Below are 13,136 nucleotides of genomic sequence, written 5' to 3'. Positions count from 1 at the left end.
GAATCATAGAATTGGCTGGGTTGGAAGGGACCTCAGAGATCATCAAGTCCAACCCTTGATCCACTACCGCTGCAGTTACCAGACCATGGCACTGAGTGCCACATCCAGTCTCTTTTTAAATATCTCCAGGGAAGGAGAATCCACTACTTCCCGGGGCAGCCCATTCCAATGTCTGATCACCCTCTTGGTAAAGAAATTCTTTCTAATATCCAACCTAAACCTCCCCTGGCACAACTTAAGACTGTTCCTCCCCTCTTGTCTTGCTGAGAGTTGCCTGGGAAAAGAGACCAACCCCCACCTGGCTCCAACCTCCTTTCAGGGAGTTGTAGTGAGTGATGAGGTCTCCTCTGAGCTTCCTCTTCTCCAGGCTGAACAGCCCCAGCTCCTTCAGCCTCTCCTCATAGGATCTGTGCTGGAGTCCCTTCACCAGCCCAGTTCCCCTCCTTTGGACCTGCTCCAGGACCTCGATATCCTTCCTGAACTGAGGGGCCCAGAACTGAACACAGTACTCAAGGTGTGGCCTCACCAGCGCTGAGTAAAGGGGCAGAATCACTTCCTTGGACCTGCTGGCCACGCTGTTCCTGATACAGGCCAGGATGCCATTGGCCTTCTTGGCTACCTGGGCACACTGCTGGGTCATGTTCAGCTTCCTGTCAATCCAAACTCCAAGGTCCCTCTCTGTCTGGCTGCTCTGCAACCACTCTGTCCCTAGTCTGTAGCGCTGCATGGGGTTGTTGTGGCCAAAGTGCAGGACTCGGCACTTGGCAGTGTTGAACCTCATCCTGTTGGAATCAGCCCAACTCTCCAGTTTGTCCAGGTCCCTCTACAGAGCCCTCCTGCCTTCCAGCTGATTGACACTTCCCCCCAGCTTAGTGTCACCTGCAAATTTTCTGATGATGGACTCAATCCCCTCATCTAAATCATCAGTAAAGATATTAAATAGAACTGGGCCCAACACTGATCCCTGGGGGACACCACTGGTGAGCGGCTGCCAACCAGATGCAGCACTGTTCAGCACCACTCTCTGGGCCCAGCCCTCCAGCCAGTTCCTAACCCAGCGCAGAGTGCCCCTGTCCAAGCTGTGGGCTGACAGCTTTTTCAGGAGAATGCTGTGGGAGATGGTGTCAAAGGCCTTGCTGAAGTCCAGGTAGACCACATCCACAGCCTTCCCCTCATCCACCAGGCGGGTCACCCGATCATAAAAGGAGATCAGGTTGATCAGACAGGACCTGCCCTTCCTAAACCCGTGCTGGCTGGGTCTGATCCCCTGTCCATCCTGCAGGTGCTGTGTGATTACACTGAGGATGATCTGTTCCATAACTCTGCCAGGCACTGAGGTCAGGCTGACGGGCCTGTAGTTTTCCGGGTTCTCCTTCCGGCCCTTTTTGTGGATTGGCGTGACATTCGCCAACTTCCAATCATCTGGGATGTCCCCAGTGAGCCAGGACTGTTGGTAGATGATAGAGAGAGGCTTGGTGAGCTCTTCTGTCAGCTCTCTCAAGGGACGATGATATATAGCAGTGTAAGAGATACCAGTCTGACAGATTTATAGTTTGAAACAAATGCCCAATGCTGAACTCTAAATCAGGATGGCTTTTAGGTAAAAAGTATCTAAATAGCAGCACTGTAATTGTTGGGCAAGTTATTGTTGATTACCGTTTTTTAATGACATAATAGTGCAGCCAAGATAGAAATACATAGTTTTTTGTGGTTTATGGTGTTCCAAGTAGAATAAACTTAGCTGCTTTTGTAACAGCAATTCCTTGAGTCAAGAAATCTCAGTTGCCATTCAGTTGGCACGTTCAACACTGCAAGTCCTAAGCTGTAAGAGAACATGTTTTGTAAGATGCATGTTTTAAAAGAAGGCTGATGGATTGTTTACAAAGTAAAAGCTTTCATTAAATTTATTTCAGGGTTCTTTATTAGGGCATAATAAAGAGAAAGGATTAATTTTATTTCAGGGCTCTTTATTAGAATATAATATTACTTGGCAGGTAATTCCATCAATGGTTGTTCACATCTTATTTTGACTTTGAAAAATTCAATGTCCATAAGAAATAATCTTTCCCACAGGTAATTAAATGTGCAGATTTCAAGAACAAATAAGGAAATAAATCTCATTCATGTATAGGTTTAATATTTGTCTATTTTTTACTTCCTGTCTGCTGTTACATCAACGAAATCATAGCATGCTACTGTACTATGATGATTGATATGCTGAATAATGGCAAGTCAGCTGCAATGAAAGGCAGAATCTGTTTTTATACCAAACATTGATTAAATCTAGATATGCTCATAAAGTTGCTCCATGTTATTGTAGCAGTGTGCGGAGCTGCCGCCATTATTTTTTTGCAGTGATGTTCTCAGGCACCATTTCTTGCTTTGTTTATATGTTTGCAATATTTACATTCAAATTATATACAATAGAACAATATGCTCAGAACTGGACACATTTTTGCTAACATAGATACATTGTTACTGTTGTTATCTCATCAGAAAAAAAAAATTTCTTTAAAAAATTTTAGGTTTCCCATAATTCTCTTTTTTTAAATTTTGATTTTCCAGAATTTATACAGAAGCCCCAATTCTCTGCTGCGTTCATATTCATGTTGCATGGCATTTGGCCTACAATTGGTGTTCTTCATTTGCAAGAGTAGAGCTACCAACATGCAGTTACTGAAAGTCATCTTTTCTTGTGCATTTTCTCCCTTGGATTAGTGTATCAGTCTTAGAATATTGCTTCACAGTTAAATTTGCATTTAACAGAGCCTTGAAAACAGATTTTGGTGAGGAATATTACCATATCGCAAACATACTCCAATTTAAATGGAATATCATTTTAGACCAAATAGGAAAGTGAAGGAAGCATGAGATAACAGAAATATGCAGTATACAAGGACACCTTCTAATCCAACAGTCTGAAGAACATCAGTATTGAGATCCTCGCTAAGACATAGGTTTTTTCTTCTGGGTGATTGAAGTATACAGTGAACTACAAAGACTTTCTCTTTATAGTTACAAAGACTTGGATAAGAATTAATAAGCAATGGATGACTGATCGGTTTCATGGTTGCTTAGAGAGTTAATGTGAGCAGTTAAGCACACTCAAAATTGCTCACCATGTAATCCTAATGAAATCCTTCCTAAACCTTGTAAAAACATTCCCAAATCCTTCTAAATTAAGTCTGTTAATGCAATTAATCCTAATAGTTGCAGTGTTCAGGAAATGTGTTCTGGTTATGAATTTCTGGCCTGCCAGTGCATTCTGAAGGTCATACATAGTTTATAGGGATACATAGCTAAGCTATTTTTAAAAATTATCATAAAATAAATAATGCCTTAAATTCTAGCATCCTTTTATAGGTGGAAAGTTTTTATTTTCCGTTATAGAAAACATATTGTTTTAACTTTGTTTTTTACAGCTGTAGTTATTGCAAAGTTAGAGACCAAGGAGTCTCTTTGGAAATTGCAGTAAAGTATCAGTATAAACTTATGAACTAATCTGTGAATAACAGTTTTAGTGTGGAAGTTTGATTCATTTCATTGTTGCAGCGACAGTAAAATGCTCAACTTAATGTACTAGTTCTCACTGAACATAGAATATGTGTTGAAAATACTTTTAATTACTGGGTTAATGGATTGGAGGTAAAGGGGATAATTGAAACTTAATAGTACCATACTAATGTACCATTTGTAAACTCATCACAGATCAGCATATTCCTAGGGTTCTAGTTCATATATTAAACAAGAAAGTCAATTTCTTGTTTATCAAGTTGCCAAAGCAGGACAGTAGTCAGATCTAATGCACGCAGCTGATACACTAGGGCTAGTACATGCAGAGGATGAAAAAAGAGCCCAAAACAACAAAAAAACAAACCACTTAATTTTGTGTGCAATTGTATTGAAAAGAAATACTGATGTCTCAATATTGTCACAATATTACCAGGATTTCCCTGAGTAGTGATTAATAGTATGACAGATTCACCTGTCAATGGCTGTAAGCAAGGCTCCACCCTTTTAGTAAAATAGTGTCTTATCCTGGTATCAGTTCTTGATTCCCCTAGAGAGAAAAGTAATTAATCTTTAAAAAACTTGGCTGGTTTGACATAATTATGCTATTTTGATCAGGAATTAGGTATGGATTGCTTTCAAACACTTAAAATCATACTTCTTTCCTAAGAAGTCTTTGTAGTGTATTAATCTCTTGGCCTTTGGCAGGAAAAAAAAAAAAAAACCAACAGAAAAAGCAGACTGGATCTGTCTTAAATCTGAATTTTTCTTTCATTGAGAGCAAAGGTTTAAATCCACAAGAGGGAATTATACTTAAAAGGAGACAGGCAAGCTATTCACACTCCTTAAAATTCAGTAATAATTGGGGTCCATCTACTATATTTGTAAGGTAATGGACATGCTGAACTTCCAATCTTATCAGTGGCAAAAGGTAGGCACCTCACCAGACAGTGATTTAGAGCAGAGGAGTGATTAGGTCTCTCTTTCTTTTAGCCATACAGGGAACAATGGCAGTTCCTGCTATCGGATACCCTGCTGCAAAACTTCAAGCAGTCACCTATTTTCCTTATGCAGGACAAGGGAAGAGTTGTGTCTAAGAACATGATTCACTTGTCTGCTGAGACAGACACCAGCAGGAAGTGCCATGGAGTTGCCTGGATGCCTTTCTGCACTGCATTCATATCAGTGAAACATCTCCCTTGGTTAGATATCCAAGCAAAGCAATTTTTTCAAGTAAGACAATGTAGCAGCTGCTTTAAGCTGCTATAGCTATCCATGAAAATCAGTGGTGCATCCTTCCAGTGGGAAGTGGAAAGCAAGTGATCCAAGAGTTTCTAACTCCCGAGAAAGTGTGTGGGAGACTAGAATAGACAGTGTTCTGAACTCCGACTAATTCCTTCTCTCTTATCAGAGTGCTTTTACTTTGCATAACCTACTTTGTCTTTAACTAGAGCAATGGCTGGAACTAAGGTCATTTAGATTAGTCTGGAATTATCAAATCTAATTTTCAGCATCTGCATGCTGATCATATCCACTTCAGACTCCATATTTAATATAGCTATCTCTGGAAGGGTATTCTCATTTTAGGCAGTGAAGTTGCTGTTAGTTATAACAGGAACTTTAAGAGTATGAACTTAATTTTGGCATGTTGGGAGTGAATTTGCATCTTAATGAAATAGTTACCAAGTTATGTGATTAAGTAATCAGTATCCATCTACCCATCTACACTTTTTTTTTTTTTTTTTTTAATGGAAGGGCAATGTTTTACTACAAAAAAGATTACTCTTCCATTCTCCATGAAACAATTCAGTGAAAATGGCAGTTCCTTTGGTGGCACCAGATCAACAGTTCCTATCCTGCTCCAGATCAGATCAAGCACTAGATGTGTGATTCCTTGTGTGGCTATTTTAAACCACTAGGAGAGAGAGATGCAGAGTTTATTACAGTTATTCTCCTCACCATGTTTCTATTCAAGAATTGACTTGGTAAACATTATAAGAAACTACATCTCTCAGAGTGGACTCTGAAAGCAGAGATGGAAGATGCTGATGAGATGTATCTGAGATCAAACTATTATAAACTAAGTATTTTTTGGTGCAAGAAAGCAAAACTGGAGAAAAAGATCTGAAATTATACATTCCCTCAGAAATGTCCAGTGTAGTACACGAATTAGAACATTTCAAAGTTCTATAACCACATTAGGCAATATCAAGTTTCCTTCCTGAATGTTTCTCTCCAAAATAGAATGCGCAAAGGAGAAAAAATCTGTTGCTTTTCTTAACTTACAGAGTAATATTAAAAAAGGATTGAGTAAGACCCACCCTAAATTCAGAAGTAAAATGTTGGGAAAATAATTGAAAAAAAAATTTATTTTATGAATTCTTATGGAAAATTATAGAGTCCTTAAAGGCTCTTTTTTCCTAGTTAAATCCTCTGCTTGTTTGTAGATACTTAGATCCATCAGCATAGATGCCTCTACCCATGCACAATAGCATAATCTAATTTACAGTCATAGTTTTACTTCATTTGGAGAAACAAGTTTGACAGCAATGTGCAACTGCCTCAGGGTGGGCAAAGCAAATCTCACTGAAGCTGGATATTCAACCTACCCAGCAACTTAGGAACAGTGCTCATAACTACTGAATCTTGAGACACAATTCAGTGCCAGTAGTTTTCCTTGTTTTGCTGATGGATATTGGTTCTTCCAAAATTAAATAAAAGTTAATATTTTTTTTTCTGGAGGAGAAAAGAAAATATTTAAAACTTGCAGTGGTTTATTCAAAGGGCAAAGCCTTAAAGGTATTTAAGAAAAAGGGCCCAGTAGTATCTCTAAGCTATTTTACACACTAGAACAGATTAAAGCAAAAAAGGAGAAAACTGTTAACTGGAGAGGTAGAAACATTCTTTGTAGCCTTCTTGCCAATATTGCATTTATACATGCAGTGTTCTGAGGTGTTTTCTCTTGTCCTGGTTGTTTTATTACATTCAAGATTAATGCCTCAAGTAAAAAGTAAGGGGATTTAGGAGAATATGAGCTTGAGATGAAGAACTTGCCATCTTTCCTTCAGGTTTAGGTGTTGTACTTTAATGCTGTCATGAAAAACATTAGAGTAAAAATTGTTGGAGAAGAGACAGTATTATAAGATCCATGAAACTCTAATAACAGACTGAAATAAGTGGGTTTTGCTGGGCAAAATACAATGAAGGCCATAGAAAATACTGTCCTAGCAGATGCAACCAGTTTTTTCTTCTCTTACACAAAGTGTACAATTCCTTGTACCTTGCTGCAAGCCTTTATCAGCTGTATATGTATATGCAGCACTCCATTTTAATTAGCCTGAAGATTCAAAGCTTAGGATGAATAGCAGGGGTCTCTAGTTATCTTCCCAAACTAGTGATCTGCACAGAAAATGAGGAATGAATAAGCATTAAGCAGTCAGAGGCCAGAATTCAATCACAGGGAGGAGCAGGAAGAGTGGAAGATAAAGAAATGCAATTTTCACTGACTTGTCTGGACCTTGAAAATTACTAAAAATAATCCCTCTTTAGTAAACCACACCAATTATAGATATAATTTCTGTTTTGTTTTGTTTTTTTTTATCAGTAGTATTGGTCTTGATATTTTAGAATAAGTTTTTCTCATGTCTGGGTCCTGTTTCTGATATTTTTATTTTAAATGTAATTTTTTTAGGCATCAGGAGCATTTCTCAAAGGATTCTTATGAAAAGAATGTTTTCCAAGCATATTCCAGTCCAAGTTCCAGGGAAATAAAGACTATTATTTCTTTCCCTTGAAAGAATTTATGATATTGGGATTTAAATAATTGTTATTCGCAAACTGGCCTTGACAAAAAAAAGGCTGAGGATTATCTTTTTGGCAACTTTTGAATCGAAGTTGCATTATTGATATGAAGCTAAAAAGCCTTTGCAACTCTTTATATAATTAAAAGCAACTGTTACTATGGATGTTTTTCGAAACAGCTGTTCTATTGGAAGGAAGGTTACACTTCTCAATCAGTAATCCCTTTAAATCTCTGACATAATTCTTAGCTCTTCAAACAATGCCAGTAAATTAAACAAACCAGAATAAATCCATACATATATTTATTGCTTGCACCCCTATCAGCTTCTCATGTAAGAATGCCATAGAAGAGCCTAAATTGGGTAGTTAAAGTGATGAGAATGTCCCTTGTAATGAATTTTATTTCTATTTTTGTTTACTAAAATACTGGTTTTGCCCACAAGTGGTGTCTGTCTTCCTAATGAAGCCATGTAAGCATTGGCCTAAAGAGCTTAAAATTGCTACTTTATTTTTGAATCCCAGTCAGGAGTAACAGATTGAAAGGAAAGGATAGACCTTACTGAGTGTGGTAAAGGCTTGAGACAGTTTTAAAGTAGGATAAAAAGCTTTAGCTCTTTGAGTTCCTCCTTTCCTCGTGGACAGTGGAAAAAGATTTTTCCTGCTGGCTGGAAGGAATCAATGTATCATAACTGCAGCTGAGGTTTTCATTTTGTTTCTGTCTTTCAAGCCAGGGAGAGCTTTGGAAAGGGGGAAAAAGGACCAGCCAAGAATTATTTATTTTTTTTTCCCCTCAAAGAGTAAGAAGTGCTAAGGAGAAGAAGGAATCAAAGAAGAAAACAAATGTGGTCCTCAAAGACCAGAATTGGTTAATGGCTTGCAGGGTTTCAGAATGTAAAGATGCAGTGTGTTCTGTAGACATGGAGGAGCATAGAAAGAAGCCTGGGCTGGCATAGACGCGAGAAGATGCTTCTTTTTCCAAGTCCAGTTACTGAGGTGGAATAACCTCATGCAACAAATGCTGCCCACTCCATCAGATCCATGTCCTTCCTGTGTCGAGGGCTCCAGAGCTGGACACAGGACTCCAGGTACTTAAATGGTATGCAGGTCAAGGGAAGCAATTATTTCTGTTGTTAGCACACATGAAGCCACATCAAGGCTCCTGTGTGGAGTTTTTGATTCTTTAGCACTGGGAGTTATTAGCAAACTAGTGATGGTCCAGCCAAGCTCTACCAATGTGTTTAGGGGGCTGGAGCACATGAAGAGAGTGAAAAGCTGAGAGTGCAGTGTTTGTATGGCAGAAGAAAAAGGCAACGCTTTCTACACTTCTTTGATTGCTGTCTTCACCTGCTTAAAGTAAGAGGAGGTTGTAAAGGATGCAGAGGGTCTTCTCAGAGGCACACATCAAAAAGATGGGAGGTTCATGAAGAGCAGCTAAGCATAGAAGTAGGTTGTCCAGGGTGCATGTGGAATGTCCACCCTTGGAGAATACTGCTGGGGAAAACCCTGTGGAATATGGTCTCACTTTGAATATTACCTTACTTTGAGTGGGACATGGGACTAGCAGAGGTCTTTTCCCATCTGCATGTTGCTGTGAATCTGAGATCCACACTGTTCATCAAATTTCTCTCTGTGTTTTTAAGTCTCTGTGAAATTCTTCATGTTACTTAAACAAATTTCAAGTTGTGTTTTGCACAAGCTGCAAACTTTATTTTTTTTTTTTTTCTGATAATGGAATACTGTATCTACAAGGTGTTGGCAGAAGACTGTAAATAAAAGGATGCTGATTAAACTGCTATGGCAGTAAGGGGTGGGCTTCCGTGTAATAATATTTCTTACAATTTGTGACATGGTGAAAATGTTGATTTGGTGGCAAAGTTATTTGGCAGGGTATAATGTGATAGAAGCAGTTGAGGAAGATGTTTGCCAGGAGTACCGGAAAGTTCAAAATGAACAAAACTTTGCTTTTGGGTGCACTTTTTCAATGGTTGTCAACCATGGAATGTTTTTTTCCTTTTGCCTTTAGATGGGCTGAACTCTCTTTGCCGCATTTCAGCTTTTGCCTTTAATTCCCTTCTGCAGACTTCAAAAATGGTGTGAATTTTTTATTAATAGAGTATGATCCATCACAGTCTATGAAGTGTTGTTCAAAGTAGTTATGAACTGTGACTTTTCTTTTACACATCTTAAGTCAGCTCTGAGGAAAAGAGAAGCTGTTTAAACAGTGGATGCAAGTGTCCACATTGTAAAAGGCTTTAGACACTGGAGTAACTAGGAAAAGATTAATGTTGGTTGCTACTAAGTAGAATCTGGTAAACCAAAACCAACCTGAATTAACTGCATTAATAAAACCTAAGATGTCCTCTAACTGGACTTGAGAAGCACACTGGGTGAGGATTTATAGGATTTATACCTACAAACAGCGTGAATAATATCTTAATCATGAAATTACACAGTAAGAAGCTGCCCAAAGACATAACCAGCTACAATGGTCTTGAGTTTGAGCAGGCTGCTCTCTTGAAAAGTAGGGCCCGTGGACTCAGTCACTGCAAGAAGCTTCCACAATGTCTTACAGGAGATTATCTAAAATATTTACACAAATAGAATAAAAACTGTTGAAACTCACAATGACAAGACACATTAAAACCAATACAGCTCACAAGACACAGTAAGTGTCCTTTTTTGTATTTGTGTTTTTCAAAGGAGGAAAGACCTTGACTATCTGTAGGCTGATTTACTGGAAAGGAAAACGAGGCTAACAAGCTGTGACAGATAAAGGGATGCAAACCATTAAAAAGAGTCGGTGATACCATTTAGGTGAGAGCAACATTGCCTAGGACATAATCTGGGGAAAAAAACCCTATATTGATAATCCTTCATCTGTAGAAGTCTCCTTCCAAAGTAACCTAAATACATTCCACTACTGCTAGGTAGATTTTTTCCTCAAAGACGCAGAATAAGCTGACTTCTCATAAGTAACTTTCAGCCCAATATGTTCTTGTGTGGAAGCACTTAAAGAAAAATTGGTTGCCTTATTCTAGAGTTGAATTTTTTGATTTATTTTTTCCCCCATAAACTGAGAGTTTATATCTCGCTATTTCAGTTACTTTAATAGTGCACTTTTTTTAAAAAGTAGAGATTTGGTCATCTAGAGTGTTTTCAGTGATGTTGCTCTCTCAGGTATCAGGAACCAAAATGTTTATATCTCTTCTGTAGAACACTTCTGACAACACTTCGTTTTCTCACTTGCAGCAAGAAGCAAATAAAGCCGGTTCAGTTTTTCAGTAATTGGTGTAATATGTTCCCTGTGGCTAACAGAGCCAAGCAGGTGTGGCAGCCTCCTTTTACATCAGCTGTATCATCCAAACTATCTCCAAACAAAAGGTATTGATGGATTATGTTGCGAGGAAAGGTGTCTGCCAAGGCACCATTGCAGTAGTGTTAGAACTGGTCTTAATTAACATCTTCATTAATGATCTCGAAGAGTAAGCAGACTATTAATTAAATTGACAGATTATACTCAGAAATTATTCCAAAATCCTAGCCAGACTAGAAGCAAAGGCAGACTAAGACCAAAGATGATTATTAAGAAAATAAGAGTAATTAGGGAAAGCAAAGTTTCTGTTTCTGCAGCTGCATCTGGGTCATTTCACAGATTGTAATTACTGGTACATTTGTATCATCTGCACTTTTAAACATATTTTATAATTGAACACTCGTCAGCTTGAGAGATGTACCAGCTAGTAGGTATAAAGGGTTAATGTAGCAGAAACAGTATGTTTTGATTTCTTACTGAATCAGAAGAGGGTGCTGCCTTGTATCCTAGATGAAGTTTGTGATCCTGTTTACCCTTACTATTTTACCTGTCTGCATCATTATATCTTTTATCAATGCAGTAATTTTTTTACTTTCTTGGCAAAATTTCCTAAAACACTGAAGTGAACATGGCTAAAGATGTACTTGGTAGACCCCTCTACAGGCTCCCTAATTTTAAACTTGTAACTTTAGTTTTTAAGATTTTTCAGGTGTTTTCATTTATTTTATGTTATATAGATTACATATTATATTATTTATTATAACATATAATCATAGTTTATTATAATTACATTATGCATATTTTAAATTATATAAATATTTTATTTTTATATTTTATATTTTATAGCTTTTAATCACAATTGTATGTGGTCTAATAATATCGCCAAACTTGTTTGATTATGAGATTTTCCAGAAATAGTGTTTTTTCTTGTAATTAATTGTTCTTTAATTCCTCACTGAAGTAATGTATTATCAGCAGTTTCATGACTTGGATATAGTTCCATTTTAATCTGCCTGTGTTGTAATCACCACTATAGTCTATTTTCTCTCAACATCTATTTGTAAAAGAAAAGTGAAACTCATTATTTGTTAAACAACAATTTCGTAAAAGGTCTTTTAAAGTACACAAAAGAGTAACTATGATCAGCAGCTCTAAAAATCAGGCACATGCAATCAAACAACAGAGAATAAAAATCTGCTTCATTTTGCAGAAGCTGTGAATGTATTTCATGTGTAGTGTTCTGTATAGACTGTGTGCAAGCAGAGGGTGCTCCTTACTCCTGTCACTGAGACAGAGCTGTCTGGGCCACCGGCATGTGGGCTGCATGCATTTTGCTTGGAAAAGTCAGTTTCTGTAAATCATCGGTAAATCTGCACAGCGTGGGTTACGTTGGAAATAAGCAGCATATCGGTAGGATACAATATTGCAGTTCTTGTACTTGGAAGTCTACCTTAGTTGTAATTGTAAGCAGGGAAACAGGCTCCTGATACAGCAGCGCTCTCAGGAGGAAGCTGGCAATATAGCAGAATCTGAGTAAGAAAAGCTAGTAAAGTATTGCTGCAAGTGCATCTGTCAAACCAGGGGATACAGAATAAAATGAGACGGTGACAGGTTGGGCAGAAAGAGAAATAGCATAATATGAAGAGAGTTAATGATGCCAGCAATTTTTAGTCGTTGAGAAGGTGAGGGCTGCAAAGGCAAGGTGGCACTCTATGATTTATGTGCAAGAAGTAGGCAAGGTAATATTTTTTTAAGTGTATGTTTTAAGCTTCTAGGCTAAGATCAGATGTTCCATTTCACTGTTGTTCAGGATATAATTATAAAACTGCGTTGCTGGAATGACACAAGAGATCACTGAATAACTGGGTAATTTCATCCAAGTAAGATGGCTATTAAGAAATATTTGCTATTAAGAAATATTTATTGAGGATCATAAATTTTGGTTTGCTTATGCCAGTTATATGCTAAAAGGGTCCATTGATTTCAACTGAATCATTACTTCTGACTTACCTTGTTAAAAGTATAAACATTTAATTTAGTTAAAAATACATCGTGTGTATTTTTTAAAAGAAGAAAATTGTCTGCCCCCAAATGCCTGTTATTTTCATCCTATGCTTAAGAAACTTTAACGTGCTGGATAGCAAAAACAAATCAGTTTTTTATTTATACCAGCAGAATAAATACTACAGGAAATTAAAAGCAGCAGAAAACATCAACTGAGATGTGATATTTTCCATATGAAAATCAATGAAAATTAAAGTGGTATAAACTGACAAAGGCTAAAATATAACTAAAAATCTTACAATAATGTGAAAAATCAAGAAGTTTTTCATACTCTCACATTTCCTTGGCAAAAATTTCTTTCCAGAGTCTTTTTGTTTCAGTTTGTTTCAAGGTTTTTTTTTTGCAAAAATGCACACTCTTCATTGGTGCTATATGTGTAATGTATGTTTTGTGAGCTGAGCAGGTATTACTGGGGTGAAGCTTACATTATAGATATACAATATTATTA

This window comes from Heliangelus exortis, chromosome 4 (assembly GCF_036169615.1).
Source record: "Heliangelus exortis chromosome 4, bHelExo1.hap1, whole genome shotgun sequence".
NCBI classification, from domain to species: Eukaryota; Metazoa; Chordata; class Aves; order Apodiformes; family Trochilidae; genus Heliangelus; species Heliangelus exortis.
The sequence above is the reverse complement of the archived record's forward strand: the minus strand, read 5'-3'. Positions refer to the sequence as shown.